The sequence below is a fragment of the Rhinopithecus roxellana genome, chromosome 15 (genome assembly GCF_007565055.1).
Source record: "Rhinopithecus roxellana isolate Shanxi Qingling chromosome 15, ASM756505v1, whole genome shotgun sequence".
NCBI lineage: Eukaryota > Metazoa > Chordata > Mammalia > Primates > Cercopithecidae > Rhinopithecus > Rhinopithecus roxellana.
This window is the reverse complement of record NC_044563.1, coordinates 36,727,003-36,737,363: the sequence shown is the minus strand read 5'-3', so window position 1 is coordinate 36,737,363 and position 10,361 is coordinate 36,727,003. Positions and strand designations below refer to the sequence as shown.

Sequence of the window (10,361 nt, the reverse complement as noted above, 5' to 3'; positions counted from 1 at the left end):
TAGCCCCCACCCCGCCTCCCACCTTTTACTAGGATGTGTGGCATGGCAGATGTATTTTCCAAGATGATCTCAACAAGATCTCCCATATCAAATGCTGTGTGTAAAACATGGTGTTAAAGTGGGATCTATATTTCCTGTGTTTCCTCGTGATTTTGAGTGGGTCTGTGATTAAGTAAGACTTGGTGCTGTCTGATTTCTGAGGTTGAGTGATAAAGGTGATATAACCTTCTCTGATCCTTTTGAAATGCTTGCTCTTGAACCTTATCAATCTGCTATGAAGAACGAGAGAGAACACAAAGTGAGGTCACCTATAGGTTGGAAACTGGAAGACAGCCAGAATCGACCTCTGAATATACACAAGCCATCAGTCATGTGATGCCTAAGATAGTAGCCACTAGGCATATATGACTATTTAAATTTAAGTTTAATTGAAAATAAAGTAATTTGGTGCTAGTCACATGTTCAATAGCCATATGTAGCTAGGATTACTAAATTGAGCCATGCAGATAGAGAATTTTTCTGTCATCATAGAAAGTTTTACTGGAAAGCACTGCTTCAGATGGTTCTAGTCCCAGCCATGGAGTCCCTTCATGCCTTCAATACTCCCAGCTGAATCCCCAGATATCATGGGATGAGAAAAGTTACCTCTAATGTGCCCTTTCCAACTCCTAATCTATAGAATTTATGAGTATAATAAATGGATGTTTTATAGGCATTAATTCTGGGGTGGTTTTATGCAGTATTAGGTAACTCAAACAGATTGTGGAAATTGGAAGTGGGATGTTGCCATAACAACCACCTAAAACATGAGACACTGAGTTTGACATCAAGTTATACATCGAAACTGAAAGGGCATTTGGAAGACTTTTAATAAAAACTTATAGTTTTCTAAAGAACTATAGAACCTAAGGAACCTCAAGCAGGTCATGATTAAGTGGTCAAAGAAAGCGGGGGAATATTGTTGCAAACTAGAGTAAAAGGGACACTTGTAGTGGCAGAAAGTTTGGTAATAATGTCACCTCCAGTAATGTGGAAAGTAGGAACAACAATTAATGAACCTGATGATCTAGAGGAGACTTCCAGTTAGAATATTAAAAGTGCCATCTTGCTTCTTCTACTCTTGTAGTTACCTATGATAAAATACTGTAGGATAGATATAAGCTAAAAACAGAATAGTTAAGTATAAAGGAGCCAAATCTTGTTGGGTTTGAAAATAAAACTCATTGTTATTTCCAGCCTCTACAGTCAGCAGGAAATTCTCAAAATAAGAAAAGATCTCAGAGCAGAGATCAAGCCCATGCACTTTTAGGAAAACATGATCTAAAGATGAAGCCAAGGGCATGACTGTGAAACTCTTTGTTAAGGCTTCAGAAAGATCGAAGGCTGTGCCTCATAGACCTTACACATAAAAGGTCCTCTTAAAAGCTTAGGAGCATGCCTCACAGATATTCTCCTTAAACAATAGGGCTTCTTAGAATCTCAAGGGTTTTCAGCTACAGCTTCACAGCAAGTGTGCTGTTGAGGAAGTCCTGTCTTGCAGAGATCTATGGTTATTATCTTTTTTCCTAATGCAGTGAAGATTCATAAAGGAACCACAAGCTTTCTTTTTAAAGAAAACTGTACTGATAGAAGCATGATCAGCTTGGATTAAAAGAGACAGAGACAGTACAAAGTGAAAAGAGACCTGTGGATGCCAAATTTCTTATGAGTAGATTGAAAAGGCAACTTCTTCGTAGTTGTATTAAATAATAGGATGTTTCAAAAGGTAGAACCAATAATGTAAAAAGCAGAAGTAAGAAAGAATCATTCACGGTCCTGAGTCAAGAAATTGGAAAAACGTATGTGTATGACTCACTTCAGAACTTCAATAGGTCAGAGAATGCTCCATGCCTCTGGTTTCTGTCCTTTTGAATGTCAGTGCATAATGGGTATGTAGGGAGCAGATAACTTGTCTCTTTAATCCTGGGGTCATAGTGTCAAGAGGAAGTGTTTTTGAGCAGTTATACCAGAGAACACATTGAAGGAGTCTTATTTATACCCAGACTTGATAAAAATGACAAAGTTCTGAAACTCAACCCTGAGACAAGTACTTTAACAGAATGAGACTTTTGGGGGAATACGGTAGTCTTCCCTTATCCTGAGAGATACATTCCAAGCCCCTAGTGGATACTTGAAACCACAGATGTTACCAAATACTGTGCATATTATGTTTAGTTCTAGATATGCATACCTATAATAAAATGTAATGTATACATTGGGCACAGTATGAGATTAACAATAACTAATGATAAAAAAGAGCAATTATAATAATAAATTGTAGTCAAAGTGATGTGAATGTGGTTTCTCTCTCTCTGTCTGTCTCTCTCTCTGTCTGTCTGTCTCTCTCTCTCTCTCTCTCTCTCAAAATATCTTATAATACTATACTCACCTATATTCTAACCACAGTGGACCACGGATAAATGATACCTTAGAAAGTGAGACCATGGCTGAATAAGGAGGACTTGTGCATTGTCATTGGATTAGTGTATTTAGTACGTAAGAGGAATATAAATAATATGTTACTAGAATAAGTACTTGACCAGTTATAACACATGGACTCAATATTTTCTGTCATTCCTCTTTCCTCTCCCCTGGAAGATGGGCTCTACAAGTATTGGGCCAGTGGGAAACAGAGTGATACACTGCCATTTTCTGGATCTAGGCTTTAAGAAACTGGCAATCTCCATTTACTGTATCTTCATATGTTTGTCCTTTGAGTCTAGCCACCCTGTTGTTAGGAGAGGCTGTGTATATATGTTCTCGCTGATGGCCCCAGGTGAGGTCCCAGCGGATAATCAATCTTGACCTCCAGAACCTGAGAAAGGCTTGAGATCAACTCACACCTCCAGTCTCCAAACCACCTCTTATGACACTATTTTGAGCAGGAGGTATGATGCATTCACTGAACTCTACCTGAACTGCATATTTCTTAGCAATTTATGATTATTGTTGTTTACAGCAGTAAGTTTGGGAGAGTTGTTGTACAGCAATAAATAACTGAAATCTACCATATAGAGCCCTAAGGAGCTCAGTGATGCCAACATTATGTGTTAAATGCTCAAAATTCTTTTGGTGGGATAAAGCAGTATGTAAGGTGAGTCAAATGTGATTTCCATTAAATAAAAAAGGGAAGTAAAAGATAATGATATAAAATATCCTAAAGTTTGTGCTTACCTATAAGAGAAATTAGAGGAGGAAAGCCATCTACTGAAGAGAAGATGCATTTTTTTTCCCCAACAAGGAACAGAAAAGACAGAACTGATCTGGCAGAGGATTTCAGTATTCCAGAAATATTTTGTTCCATTTAGTTGTAAAGGAAAATAACCCACCTTTAATAGAAATTAGAAGGAAGAAAGACAATTGCTCCTACAGAGATTAAAAAATTGTCTACTACATTGTCAGAGAGGTAAGACTAGGTTCATCTTCAGAAGTGAAAACTATATCCAACTCTTCTCCTACAGGGAGTATCTGTAGGACCTTCCATAGCCAAGCAGCTAGTTAGACTGATAATAATTTAATAGTCTACTTGCAAAAGTAGTGAGCCAACTCTAGTAGTTGCTCTATTGGAATTCAACAGAACTCCTTGATATATTGATAATCACAATGTGACAAAACAGAATAGAGGACATACGCCTGCTGAGTACAAAACTCTTAAGGCATAATGGTGTCCAGGAACTGTTTTTTTTTGTTTGTTTGTTTTTTGTTTTTTATTCCAATTGACATTTCCCCCAATCTCCTTATACTTTAAGACATCAACATATTATACATAAAGCATTTAGGATGATTTTCCAACACATCTCATGATCAAATATATCTTGAGATGGGTTGAGGTTGACTGAGAACACTCATGAGATAACTCAGTTAACACCAGCATGCCCACCCTCCATATCAGTTGATTTATTTTTAACTAATACAATAATCATCTAGGAGTTACTAACCAAATGTCTTGAACTTTTGTGCCCCATATCAGGCTTCTCTTGAAATCTTCAGAAACAATAAGAGAATTGAGTGTTGATATAATTAATAATAGAAAAAGAGGGAGGCTGAGGCAGGAGAATTGTTTGAACCCGGGGGGACAGAGGCTGCAGTGGGCCAAGGTTGTGCCACTGCACTCCAGTCTGGGTGACAGAGTGAGACTCCGTCTCAGAAAAAAAAAAAAGAAAGAAAAAATAACATGCTCTGAAAGTGCAGTCTGGTGTCTGGAGTAGGTATAGAGTTTAATCTCACACTTCCATGACAGCAACATGGTGAAGAAAAGTATTATTCAAAATAAAAGCGAAAATATTTTATCTTTTAGACAAAATAAGAAAATTGCAAGAGAATGTAAGAAAGTGTCACATTTCCGCTTATACTGTAATTCATGGAGGTCTCACAAAAATATTTGCACTTCAATTATTTATATCTGATTCTCCCTCCATTATAACTGTGGATTCTAATCTTTCTTCAGACTCAACATATTTAAACTGTCACTCTTGAGTTACTTTAATTCCTTGCCTCTCCTTTTGCCACTTGACCACCTGTTCTTGGAAGGGACCTCAGTCTGAAAGAAAATGGGATGCAAGATCCAGAGGAAATGACTAGTCTCAGAAAGGAGAGAGCCAAGGTCTTCCTTTTAACTATATGAAAGGAAAGAAGGAACAGTGTGAAAACAACATCCACCCTGTGAATTCCAGGGAGGAAAGACATAATAAGAATAAATGAGTAAATATATAGAATGCCAGATGATTACTATGAAGGAAAACAAAGCAGGGTAAGAGGAATGAAGAGTGATGGGGCTGAGTATGTACAGTGGTCATTGTTACTGTATGTAAGCAGTCAGGAAAAGTCTCTCTGAGAATGTGACCTAACAGAGAGATCTGAAGAGATTTACAAACGTAGCTACATGAAACAAGTGCATTTTACGTAGAGGGTCTAAGGCAGGAGCAGGCTCATGTTTTGTCAAATCAGCATCACTCAACATCTGGCACTTAGTGATAGGTGCATAATGAATACGTTTTGAAGAGATGAGTAATTAGAATCCTTCTAAGATTAACAAAATACCTACTCATAGAAATGTCTTGTATTTCCAGTTTAAAAATGTATCTAAATTATTTCTGTAGTTTATATATCCTATAATTTTTCAGCAAATGTTTACTCTCAGTTTTAGATCTCATTTTATCTTCAAGTTTTATCTTTTGAGTTTTACCTACATCCTTAACTCTAAGAAAACATCCAAATAGGGCCCAAGCATATTGCTATAGTCAAGCATTATATATTTACTATCTAAATGTTTAAAATTAGGTTTATAGTAGTTAATTACATTGACGTGTCCCTTTGAAAGCTATCTTTGCCCAGGAAACATTGGTCCATAGTTAATTGAGTCATTTTAAGGAAGCCCTCATGGTGCATTTGATACAAAGTCAGAGGATATGTGTGAATTTAGTTAAACCTATCCAGAGTGACAGCAAATGTCACATAATGTCACTTCTACCACAACAAATTCTGTGTCATTTGGATGGAAGTGCCCTAATGAGGGGAATAAAGCCACTCTTGCAGTCTTAGGAAAGTGGAGTTGCTATATATTCATATCTACTTCTCTATCCTCACTTAGTTCATACTGCTAATCATGGTTAGTTTTAAATGCAGCCCTATTTAATATATCATACAAAAACCTGAATAATATGAACCCTAGCTCTACATTATTTTCTTATCTTTTCCTTTAATCAGTCACATACATTCTTCATCTTCATCGTGCTGATTGTAGTTCCCAGATTTAGGAGGCCATTGCATGCCTCTGTGTTTATGGGTTTTTTGCACACACTCTACTGTAAAGAACCCCTCTCCATTATAATTAATTTTGTAAGACTGCATTGAATGTTAATTTCAAAGCTCTATTGCCCAATATAAAGTTGACTACTTTTTGTTTTGTACCTTTATAGCACCAAATACTCACTTCTAGTACTGACCCTATGTAATAATATTTTGTTGCAGATTATTATTTCTTCAGTTCACCCTTTTTATCTGTCTCTCCCTGCTGGACTAGGACCCTGTGAGAGGTAGGCCTTCATCTTATTTATCTTCAAACCCCTAGCACTAACGGAGTATCTGAAGAATGGTAGACATTTATGAATATTTTTGGTGAATATTTTGATCAATGAAGTCAGACACTTAACAATAGTTATCAATACTGAGGAGCTATAAAATAAATTCTAATTTTCACAAAACTCACCAAGGTATATAATACAAACTCTGCTTTACAATGAGAAAATAAGTCTTACTGATTCGTTGATTTAATCCATATCAGAATTAGTAACCTCTTTTCCATTACAATTGGTCCTTTAGAAACACATCTATGACTAGGCATGGTGATGCATGCCTATAATCCCAGAACTTTGGGAGGCCGAGGTGAGCAGATCACCTAGGGTCAGGAGTTCAAGACCAGCCTGACCAACATGGTGAAACCCCATCTCTACTAAAAAAAAATGCAAAAATTAGCAGGGCATGGCGATGCATGCCTGTAATCCCAGCTACTCGGGAGGCTGAGGCTTCAACAGCTACACCTGTGGATAAATCCTCTCTCACATTTCCTCCAACTCTTTATTTTACTCTTCAATTTCTTCTCTTTCTGTGCTAACACCCCTTTGTTTTAATCTCCTCTCCTTGATTATTTCAAAGTCTCAGATTTCAGCAATGTATTACTAATGCTTCAGTCTTGGCATCACTTTCTGGTTCAATATTCCAACAGCTGTCTCCTATTTCTAATCGTCTGCTTTCTTGCACAGGGCTGAGTCTTGCAGGCAGTCTGGACATTATGTTACAACAGCATACTGATAATACCCTTCTTATTTGGTAATGTTCAAGAAAAACATACTTACTTTTCTATGGTAATCAATCTTTCATGACTTTTATCAGTTATTTTTTTCATTTCCTGCACTTCAGTTAAAATCTTACTCCTTAGGAAAAAAAAGTAATATGTTTTTATATGTTATTACCTAATACATTTGTAATATTACAGTAAAGATGATTTATTTGATTGCATCTTCTTCTAGATACTATCTGTTATCTTATATTTTAATGTCTCTTTTGATTATTTTGTGATGTATTACTCTATCTCAAGTTCAATTTTTCTTGATTCCAAAGTCATTTTAGAATATTATATTGCCATTGCTTTTTGTCACACTAAGTCAAATTAAGGAATCTTCAATATATGGATCTCTACTTGAAAGAGTCTCATAGCAAAGTTTCCAAACTGTGTTCTCAGTGATATAAAACTCTATTTCTAAAGCAATATCTAAGTGCCTATGTTTTGTATCACAAATTTTATAGGATATTGATAACAACTCGAGTGCAATAACTCTAATAAGAACTATCTTGTTTTTAAGCAAAACAACATATATTTTTAAGCATACAGATATATAAAACTGCAGATATGTTTCAGTTGCATATAAGTCACTCACGGTATAAGTGGCCGTGGGTCACCCAGATACAAATTAAATTATGTGCTTTAAAACTATTGGAACAAAGGGCACTGCCATCTCTTCTCCCCCAGCCGGCTGAACAGAATGCCACTGCGCTGTGTTGGCCTTGGCTGGGCACCCGACTTTTAAAGCTTACGTGGTTAGCCCAGCGCTGTTGAGTGTCCCTCGCAATGAAGAGAGAAAAGCACTGAGGTTGTCAAGAGTGATTTCCACAGCCATTATGGCCGCTTCTGTCAGAAACGCTGCGGTGGACGCAGCCGTGTGACCTCGCAGAGCAGCGACCGCAGTCGATCCCTGGCGAGCTCCGTGGCCCTCGCCTGACTCCATCACTCCATCGTCGTCACCGCTCAGCGTTCTGTAGGCCGCGCAGGAGCGCGTCTGAATAGGAAGTGGTTTCATACATGGATGCGGCGTTTTGCCGCTGCCAGTAGTGTTTGGAGAGGTTCCAGCACAGCCCTCAATTCCTGGCTCCCAGAAGCAAGAGAACTCAAGTGAAGCAATGAAGGAAGAAGAAGGAGGTTGCTGGCCTTGGATATCATCATTTCTGGGGACAACTTTATCTGGACACTAATATTTCTGACTAGGAAAACTTCATGGCAAATGCAGAAGAGACAAAGATGTATCGTCCATGTTATCCACTATTTTCTGAGCACAGAAGAAAATGATCAAGACCCAGGAATAACTGACCCTGGAGAAGAAAATGATCAAGACCCAGAAATAACTGACCCTGGAGGATGTGGCTGTGGAATTCAGCTGGGAGGAGTGGCAGCTCCTGGAACACTGCTCAGAGGGACCTGTACCAGGATGTGATGGTGGAGAACTATAACCACTTAGTATCACTGGGGTATCAAACTAGCAAACCAGATGCACTCTCCAGGTTGGCACATGGACGAGAACCATGGATAACAGATGCTAAAATCCAGAAGAAAAATTGTCCAGGAATCAGGAAAGTAGACAGTCATCTGCAAGAGCGCTCTCCAAACCAATGATTTCTGAAGAGCGTGCAGCAATGCAGTGGAAAGAATGCATTTAGAAATATTGTACATCTCAGCAAGACACATTTTCCTCTAGCGCAAAATCGTAATACATTTGACATGTGCAGAAAAAAATTGAAATCAAAATTATGTTTAATCAACCAGAAAACATGGAATAAATAACCTTGAGTTTATTGGAGGTGAGAAAATCCTTCTACATGGTAAGTATGAACGTATGGATACCAAAACTAGATTTTCTGAAAATGCAAAATGGATCCATTCTAAATTCCAAGTCTTTAAGCATCAGAGGACTCAGAAAATTGAGAAACCCCATGCATTCATTGAATGTGAACAAACCTTCCTCTGAAGTCTCAGCTCATTTACCACGAGAACATTCATATAGAAGAGAATCCTGGAAGTGGTCAATGTGAGAAATTGTCCAGAAGTGTCCTGTTCACTAAGCTTCTGAAAACTAATACAAGAGACAAAATCTGTATACCCAATGAATATAGAAAAGGCTCTGCTGTGAAGTGTAGTCTCATTGCACATCAATAAACTTACACAGAAGAGAAATCCTATATGTGCAGTGAGTGTGGAAAGGCCTTTACAATGAAGTGCTATCTAATTGCTCATTGGCAAACTTGTAGTGGAAAGAAACCTTATGTGTGCAATGAATGTGGAAAAGGTTTCACTGTGAAGATCAATCTCATTGTATATGGGTGAATTCATACAGAGGAGAAACCCTATATATGCAGTGAATGTAGAAAAGGCTTCACCATGAAGCACTACCTTGTTGTACATCAGCAAACCCATACTGGAGAGAGACCCCATATATGCAGTGAATGTGGAAAAGACTTTACCGTGAAGAGCAATCTCATTGTACATCAGCATACAGGAGAAAAATCTTGTATATGCAGCAAATGTGGAAAAGGCTTCACTGTCAAATGCACTCTCATTATACATCAGTGAACTCACACAGGAGAGAAATCTTATATATGCAGTTAATGTGGTAAAGGTTTCACCACAGAGTACACTCTTATTATATATCACCGAACTCATACAGGAGAAAACCCGATGAATGCAATGAATGTGGTAAAGCCTTCACCTAGAAAATATGGCTAATACAACATGAGAGATGTCATACGGGAAAGATTCCCTTTGCATAGACTGAGTGTGGAAAGTCCTATTCACACAAATACAGTCTCATTATCCACTGATAATTCACACAGGAGAGAAACCTTATGAGTGCAACGAATATGGAAAAGGCTTCACCACAAAGTACTCAATGTACATCAAACAATACATACAGGAGAGAGACCCTATGGATGCAGTGATTGTGAGAAAGCCTTCTTCTACTCATCAAACCTTGTCAAACATAAGAAGATGCACACAAGAGAAATGGGTAGAATCAGTCACATTTAAAATTCCTATAATGAGAGTCACAGCTCCTTCCTTACAAGTGAACTTATGCAGAATGAAAACCCTACTCGTGCAGTGACTATGGAAATGCCTTTTGTGGCAACACAGACATCATTAAACATCAGTGTATTTCTAGCAAATCAGAACACAAACATGGTGCTGCCTGTTGTCAGATGTGTGCCCTCAGGAGGTAAAATAATTTGCCCTAGAGATAAACTTGATGAATACAGTAAATAAGGTAGTGCCTTTAGTGGTCTTTTACCTCACATTTTCTGTCAATGAAAACATGTTAAATAAACTATAATATATTCATGTGGGAAAAAAAAAAAAAAAAAAAAACATTGAAGTCTAAGAAGTAAGTCAATTGCAGACTCAAGTGTCAGTTGTTCTTAATGAATCCAAATAACAGAGGAAGGGCCCAGTTAGCATCCTTATGAAACTAGTAGTCCAATAAATTGTCAGGCAGGGCAGA

General features: G+C 37.8%; 1 pseudogene; it reads left to right on the top strand.

The window, feature by feature from the left end:
- Positions 1 to 8,196: 8,196 nt before the first annotated feature.
- On the top strand, positions 8,197 to 9,933 carry LOC104682223 (annotated as a pseudogene).
- Positions 9,934 to 10,361: the final 428 nt, after the last annotated feature.